The sequence below is a fragment of the Phascolarctos cinereus genome, unplaced genomic scaffold (assembly GCF_003287225.1).
Source record: "Phascolarctos cinereus isolate Bilbo 61053 unplaced genomic scaffold, phaCin_HiC Scaffold_5;HRSCAF=322, whole genome shotgun sequence".
NCBI classification, from domain to species: domain Eukaryota; kingdom Metazoa; phylum Chordata; class Mammalia; order Diprotodontia; family Phascolarctidae; genus Phascolarctos; species Phascolarctos cinereus.
Window position 1 is genome coordinate 97,144,397 of NW_027555958.1, and position 8,090 is coordinate 97,152,486.

Sequence of the window (8,090 nt, forward strand, 5' to 3'; positions counted from 1 at the left end):
GGCCAAATGGAAAAGGAAGTCCAAAAGATTACTGAAAAAAATACTTCCTTAAAAATTAGAATAGAGCAATTGGAAGCTAGTGACTTTATGAGAAATCAAGACACTGTGTAACAAATCCAAAAGAATGAAAAATTAGAGAACAATGTGAAATATCTCATTGGAAAAACAACTGACCTGGAAAATAGATCCAGGAGAGAGAATTTAAAAATTATTGGACTATCTGAAAGCCATGATCAAAAAAAGAGCCTAGACATCATCTTTCAAGAAATTATCAAGGAAAACTGCCCTGATATATTAGAACCAGAGGGAAAAATAGAAATTGAAAGAATCCACAGATCTCCTCCTGAAAGAGATCCCCAAAGGAAAACTCCTAGGAATATTGTAGCCAAATTCTAGAGTTCCCAGGTCAAGGAGAAAATATTACAAGCTGCCAGAAGGAAACAATTCAAGTACTGTAGAAACACAATCAGGATAAAAGAATTAAAAATAGAAGAAAACATGAAATATTTCATTAGGAAAACAACTGACCTGGCAAATAGATCAAGGAGAAATAATTTAAGAATTATTGTATTACCTGAAAGCCATGATAAGAAAAGAGCCTAGAAATCACATTTCAAGAAATTAGCAAGGAAAACTGCCCCGATATCCTAGAACCAGAGGGTAAAATAGAAATTGAAAGAATCCACCAATTATCTCCTGAAAGAGATCCCAAAATAAAAATTCCCAGGAATATTATCAGCAAATTCCAAAATTCCCATGTCAAGGAGAAAATATTGCAAGGAGCCAAAAGGAAGCAATTCAAATATCATGTAGCCACAGTCAGTATCATACAAGATTTAACAGTTTCTGTGTCAAAGGAGTGTAGGGCTTGGAATGTGATATTCCAGAAGGCGAAGAGCTAAGATTACAGCCAAGAACAACGTACTCAGCAAAACTAGGTATAATGCTTGGGGTGGGTAGGAGGATGGAATGGTCATTTAATGAAATGAAGGACTTTCAAGAATTCCTGATGAAAGATCAGAGCTGAACAGCAAACCTGACATTCAAACACAAGACTCAAGAGAAACCTAAAAAGGTAAACATGAAAGAGAAATCTTAAGGGATTTAATAAGCTTTAACATTCCTACATGGAAAGATGACCCATATAACTCCTAAGAACTTTATCATTATTAGGGCAGTTAAAAGGCATTTACCTAAACACAGGGCATGAATGTGAGTCTATTATATTGGAATGATCTCCCCCCAAAATGGAGGGATGACAAAGAAGGATGCACTGGAAGAAGGAAGAAGGGAGAGGTAGAATGGGGAAAATTTTCTCACATAAAAGAAAATTGCAAGGAAGAGCTCTTATAGTGGAAGTGGAAATGGGGTGGGGAGGGGAGGCAATGCTTAAACAAGGAGGGAGAGATTTTGGAACTCAAATTTTAAAAAGAAAATAAAATTTTAAGTAAATAAATTTAAGAAGATAACCTCTATTACAAGGTTGACAGTAGTGATGGAGAAAAGTAGACAATTATAAAATGTCAGAGAATCAGAAATAACATGACAATGGCAGATTGGATGTGAAGGTCAGGCATTGAGGAAGAAGAGAGTTAAAGATCATCAAGATTTCAAGCCTAGATGACTTGAATGGTGGTAATATTATTAACAGACATGAGTAAGTTAGGAGGAGAGGCAGGATTTTTTGGTCTGTTTGGGGGTTTTTTTTGGAGGATGGGGGGGAATAATACTGGAAGTCTGTCCACCACCCTTAAGTCTGCTCTGCTGATTGGTGAGTCTATAGCTGGGACCACCATTTCATTACACACCCAGGCCACAATTACTTCACTGCTGGTTCGCTCCTCATTCTCTAGACCTCAAAACATCCATACCAGCAGTCTTGCGTGCGCACGCGCACACACACACACACACACACACACACACACACTTTCCAGCTCCCCTTTAAATAGTTTTCCCCATTTGAATATAAGTTCTTTAAAAGTAGAGAGTATCTTTTGATGTTTGAATATATATAATCTGCATTTGACAGAGTGCACTGGCAAACAATAAGCATTTAATTAATTAATTAAAATTAATAATTTGATTTATCTATCATGTATGGAGAGACTTGAAGAATAAAAATCTTCAGTATGGAAACACATAAATTGAGAGAATATATGTAAATACATGCCTATAAAATCATTAATTATATATATTATATATGTATACACACACACATACACACACACACACACACACACACACACACACACACACACATATATATGGAAACATGGACTTATTCTAGAATACTAGAATTAGAAAGAAGTCCTTGCAACTAAAGAAGGTAAAAACAATGCGATATAGTGAAAAGAGCATTGGTTGTAAAGTGAGAGGATTTGGGTTCACATATTGACCCTACCATTTACTATCTCTTTTACCTTAGGTTAATCACTTGGTCTCTCTGGGTTTTCAGAATTCTAATCTCTAAAATGAGGGAGATGAAAAAAGTTTAAAAAGTAAAAATTAAATCATACCAAACACTTGACATTGACATTTATTAGCTGTGTGACCCTGGGCAAGTCACTTAACCCCAGTTGCCTCACAAAAAAAAAGTAAAAATTAAAATTAGGGAGGTGGAATAGATGATTACTCAGGTCCCTTCCAACTCTAATTCCTTTGTTCTCACAATCCTCCCCAAACTGAACATGAGTATATGATAGAGTTGAAAAAGTAAACTAGTAGTTAGAAGATTAGTGTTCCTGTCCTAACTCTCTCATTAATCTATCCTGTGAAGTGAGGAAGTCGCTTAGCCTCTCTGCATTTTCTGATGTGTCAGAGGAGGAGACCATACAAGATCTGAAATTTTTCCAATTCTAAAATTCTGTGATTCTATGATTAAAGCAAATGCATGTAACACATTATCCTATAAGTAGAGCAGGATAAAATATAAGATTTAAATTATTTCTATTATGACAAATCCATAGTAAAATATGATGAAACTTAGGGATACATTGAGATAAATTCCTAGCTTTTTAAGTTTGATCTCAAGGAATGTACTCATGTTATTCCACAAAACATTCCTTTATGTCATAGTCATTGATACTAGGCTGAATGAAATCTGAGTCTAACTAAATGTAACATTATGTTTAAAGGGCAAGACCATTTGCATTGTAACCTTCCCTTCTATCTTATATTGGGTGAGAATTAGTATCTTCAAGGGTGAGGGTGACTAGATAATGGAGAAGGAGAATGATACGGCATCATGTCAGAATGAAACTATGTTAGTTGTATTTTGGAAAGGACAAAGAAGGAAAAACAGAAATTAAATATCAAGGCAATAAAAGTTTATAATAGTTTGTGAACATAAAACTTGTACAACTGTTAAATGGGACACTGTCAAATAGATTAATTAGTTAACATTTGGAAAGTGCATTGAAGAAGAAAATTGACAAATAAGGACTACACATACATAGCAGCTAATTTCTCATTCTTTATAACTTGATGTAATAAGAAACTAACCAATGAGTAAGTCAACTAATTTGCTAGAATGCAGAGGACCTTCTGCCTCCTGGAGGCAAGGGTTAGAACTATCACAATCAATGAAGCAACAATATGATGACCAGCAGCAGTGGTGAAGATGAGAGTAGCTGGCTGGTTCAGCACTGAAGTGGGAGACAGTTCTGAGTCATTGGCAGATGAATAGCATTGCACCACTGGTGTAGAGGCCGTTATTGGGGATGTTGAGGGAGAAGGTGAAGGGGAGGAGGAAAAACTATTTCTGGGATTTCGAGCCTCTGGGACTGGTCTAGATGACCCCACAAAGGAAGTCTAAGACATAGGTAAGTTTTCAGGGTTATAGAAGGAATCTCATCCCATTGTCTGGTTTTTCTGAGGAGAAACTTTCCAAATGATGACATGTTTTTATATCTCATCCCAGGCATGTTAGCCCATACAGAAGCAGCTAGGGGAGAGTGTGTATCTCTGCTTGTGTTTCCCTCCTGTGTTGATGGCTTGTGGTAATACTATCTCTGTCTGGGGAAGGATAAGTGTTCTAGTAAGGGCTGAGTCTGTGATGAGATGACCATTCAGAGGAAGCTTTAGCTGTATTTCTGATTAAATTTGTTCTGAGATTCATGTTAAAGGTATATCTTAGAGCCCTGACATTAATAACTGGTGTTATATGATAAGACCATATTTTCTAGGATTCTGGAGATGATAATAAATAATCAATAATCAATCATCAGCATTTATTAAGCCCTTACTATAGGCCAGACATCATACTAGGCTCTAGGGATATAAAGACATAAATGAAAGGGGTTTTTTTTCCCTCAATGAGTATATATACTATCAAAGAAGATGATTTGTATATATGTGTGTGTATACAAAGTAAACACTAGGTGATTTTGACTGGGAAGGCACCAGTACTTGGAGAGATCATGAAAAGCTCCATATAGAGGTGGTATTTGAGCTGAGCTTTGAACTGAACTAAATATCCTGCAATAACTTCTAGCAACTACTGCTCCAACTCCTCAGAACTCTTGAATTTTGTCCTTAAATCTGCTTTGGGTCTCATGCAGGAGACCACCTAAGACCAGAGAGCTAAGCTTTTATATTGATCCTAGAAAGATGGTTCAGATCATTATTTGGATTTTAATGACAAGATCCATAGTTTCAGTGAATGGGTGAATAGTGATATCACTGCCAGAAGCAGGGGATCAAGGAAGAGTTGTTTTAAGGTTGATAGAGAAGGAAGGATAATTATTTCAGTCTTGGACATATTAGACTTCAGATGGTTAAGATATTCAAGGAAAAATGTCCAATGGACAGTTGATATATGAGCTTGGAGTTCAGTTGAGTAAATGTGACTATATATGTAAAATTAGGATACATCCAGATAGGGGGTATAGTTGAAGCCCTGAGAACAGATGAGCCTCTAGGGAACAAAATGTAGTGTAATCATAGGTCTAAGTCTTGATGTTTAGTTAACAAGTAACCAAACAATTAAAATTAGCATAAATAAAAGCTAGCATTTGGTTTTGGCATTAAATGGCTTTATTTCTTGTTTTTTCTTCCCTTATCTTTAAATGCCAGTCATACAAACGGTTTCCATGATCTCAAAGGGAGCTTTGTGATAGAGAGAAAATGAAGAACAATTAAAAACAAGATCTGAGAAGGCACATTGTAACCAGCTTTCTTCCTACTCATTCAAATATACATGCTCATTCACCAAATCAGCATCTTTGATGTGCTGCTTCTTCATGTAAACTTTTCCACGAAAACTCAAAGTCAACCTCCATCCATTTCTCTAACCATTAAGCCAGCCGTTCGATGTTTTCATCCCTGAGTGCAAACTATGTTCAAATAAATTTTGCCTGAATCTTCCTAAACTGGACTCAGTAGAGCTCTTCTGCACTCCCTAGCTCCCTAGCCTACTTATATCTGAGACTTCCTTTTTATCTTGTGCTTTTTGCTCCCCTTCCAGCTCCATACAAATCTTCAGAGAGACAATCAATAACAAGCATTCATTAAGTGCTTATTATATGCCAGACACTGACATAGATAAAAACACAAAGAACGTAAACAACTCCTACTCTCAGAGACCTCATTTCAATCTGTCACTTGACAAGACTTGCTTCCTAAAGCCCCCGTTCTTCATGACCATAATGGCACACATCTTTGGTTGAATGGAAAGAGCACTTGACTTGGAGATGGGAAGGGTCTAGGATTGAATCCTACTTTTGACTACTACCTTCAGTTACCATGAACAAAATCATTTTATTTATCTGAATCACAGTTTCCTCATATATAAAATAGGGGTAAGGAAAGGTGGGAAGGGAATATGCATTTACATAGTACCTACTATGTGCCAGGCAGTGTGCTAAGCTCTTTATAAATATTACCTCATTTAATCCTCTTAACAACCCTATGAGGTTGATGCTATTATGATCCCCCTTTTATAGTTGAGAATACTGAGGCAAACAGGTTAAGAGACTTGCCCAGGGTCACATAGCCACTTAGTGTCTGAGGCCACATTTGAACAAAGGTCTTCTTGATTTCAGGGCAACTAGGTGGTGCGGTAGATAGAGTGTTTGGCCTGGAGTCAGACAGAATCATCTTCATGAGTTCAAATCTGGCCTCAGACACTTACTAGCTGTGTGACCCTGGGGAAGTCTCTTAACCTTGCTTACCTCAGTTGCTCATCTGTAAAAGAGCAGGAGAAGGAAATGACAAACTACTGTAGTATTTTTGAAAAGAAAATCCTAAAAGGAGTCATGAAGAGTTGGACATGACTGAAAGCAAAAACAAAAAACAAAAAAAAACAAAAAAAAAACCTTCTTGACTCTAGGCCCAGCACTCTACCCACTGTGTCACCTAAGTGTCCCTGTCTAATAAGAGACAGCATAGTACAGTGGATACAGAGTTGGGAAGACCTGAGTTCAGATTTTACCCCTGACATATGTGTAATCCAGGATAAATCATTAAGAATTTAGGACCCTAGGAAACTTTCTAAGACCATAAATTGAAATTCATCAGCATTGGTAGAAATTCCTCACTGAGACCTACCTAAACCAATATGATCACAAGTCCAGTCAAAAAACAACAAATCTGTTTCATAGGCTTGTTTTGAAAATCAAATGGATGGGGCAGCTAGGTGGTACAGTGGATAGAGCACTGGCCCTGAAGTCAGGAGGACATGAGTTCAAATCCAGCCTCAGACCAAACACTTGACCCGCACTAGCTGCATGAACCTTGGGCAAGTCACTTAACCCCGACTGCCTCACTAAAAAAAAAAATCAAATGGACGATGTGTGCAAAGTACTTTGCAAATCTTAAAGCTTCCTATAATAATATACGTTATTATAATCTGGGGGAGGAAAGCAACTTATGACTTCACTGGATATATAGAACTCCAAAGAGGAAACTTCTCCAAGTGATTAAGATTGGAAATTCATCTGTAACATATAGTTATAGAACAGGGGTTCTTGACCTTTTTGGTCTGGGATCCCTTCCCTCTGGTGAAGCCTATGGACACCTTCTCAGAATAATGGTTTTAAAGGGACAAAATAAAATACATAGGATTACAAGGGAAACCAATTACAATGAAATACAGTTATCAAAATATTTTTTTCAAAGTCCACAGGCACCCAGAAGTTCTGTCGAAGACAATTGCCCAGAGTGGCAGTTTGGGTCGGGGGTGGGGGTGGGGAGGGAAAGATAGGAGATGGGGAGAAGAGGGAGGGGAACAAAAGGTTCCATTATTTACCCATAGTCACACAGTTAGTATGTGTCAGAGGCAGGACCTCAAAGTAGATCTCCTTGATTCTAAGGTATCTCCTATCCACTTTACTACATTGAATCTTCTTATTTTAACTCTTGACAAATAGTGCATGTGACTTTCGTTTCAGTCCTTGCAGTAACAAATAGCAGGAGATAGCCCATCAAAGTTTATCTGCTATAATCAGCAGATAAAAATACTTGACTTCTTTCTTGTCTTTCCCCCAATCCTGGCCCCTTGCGTCCCCTTCCCAACCTATCAACTTCAATGCCACAAGGCAATACCTGATCTGTTGAAATGAGGGAAAATTTGCTTAATTTTGGAATAATAAGATCTTTGTGAAATATAAATTACAATTTTTATCATATGAAATGCACATGTAAGATGCTGTAATTAAAATAATTTTCTATATGGTATATGATAATATGTCTATACCATTCCCAGGGAAAGCATAACTTTATGTCATTTATGGGGCGGCTAGGTGGTGCAGTGGATGGAGCACTAGACCTGGAGTCAGGAAGACCCAAGTTCAAATGTAGTCCAAGATACTACTGTGTGACCCTGAGTAAGTCACTTAACCTTGTTTGCCTCAGTTTCCTCATCTATAAAATGAGTTGGAGAAAGAAATGGCAGATCACTCCAGTATCTTTACCAAGAAAACTCCAAATGGGGTCATGAGGAGTCAGACATGACTGAAATGACTAAACAACAATATAATTCATAGCTAGAGCATTTTACCGCAGGGGAAAAAAAACTGATAGTCTATAACATTGAAGTTAATCATGTCAGGGTTTTCTAATGTCAGTCATTCATGACATAAATACAATGATGA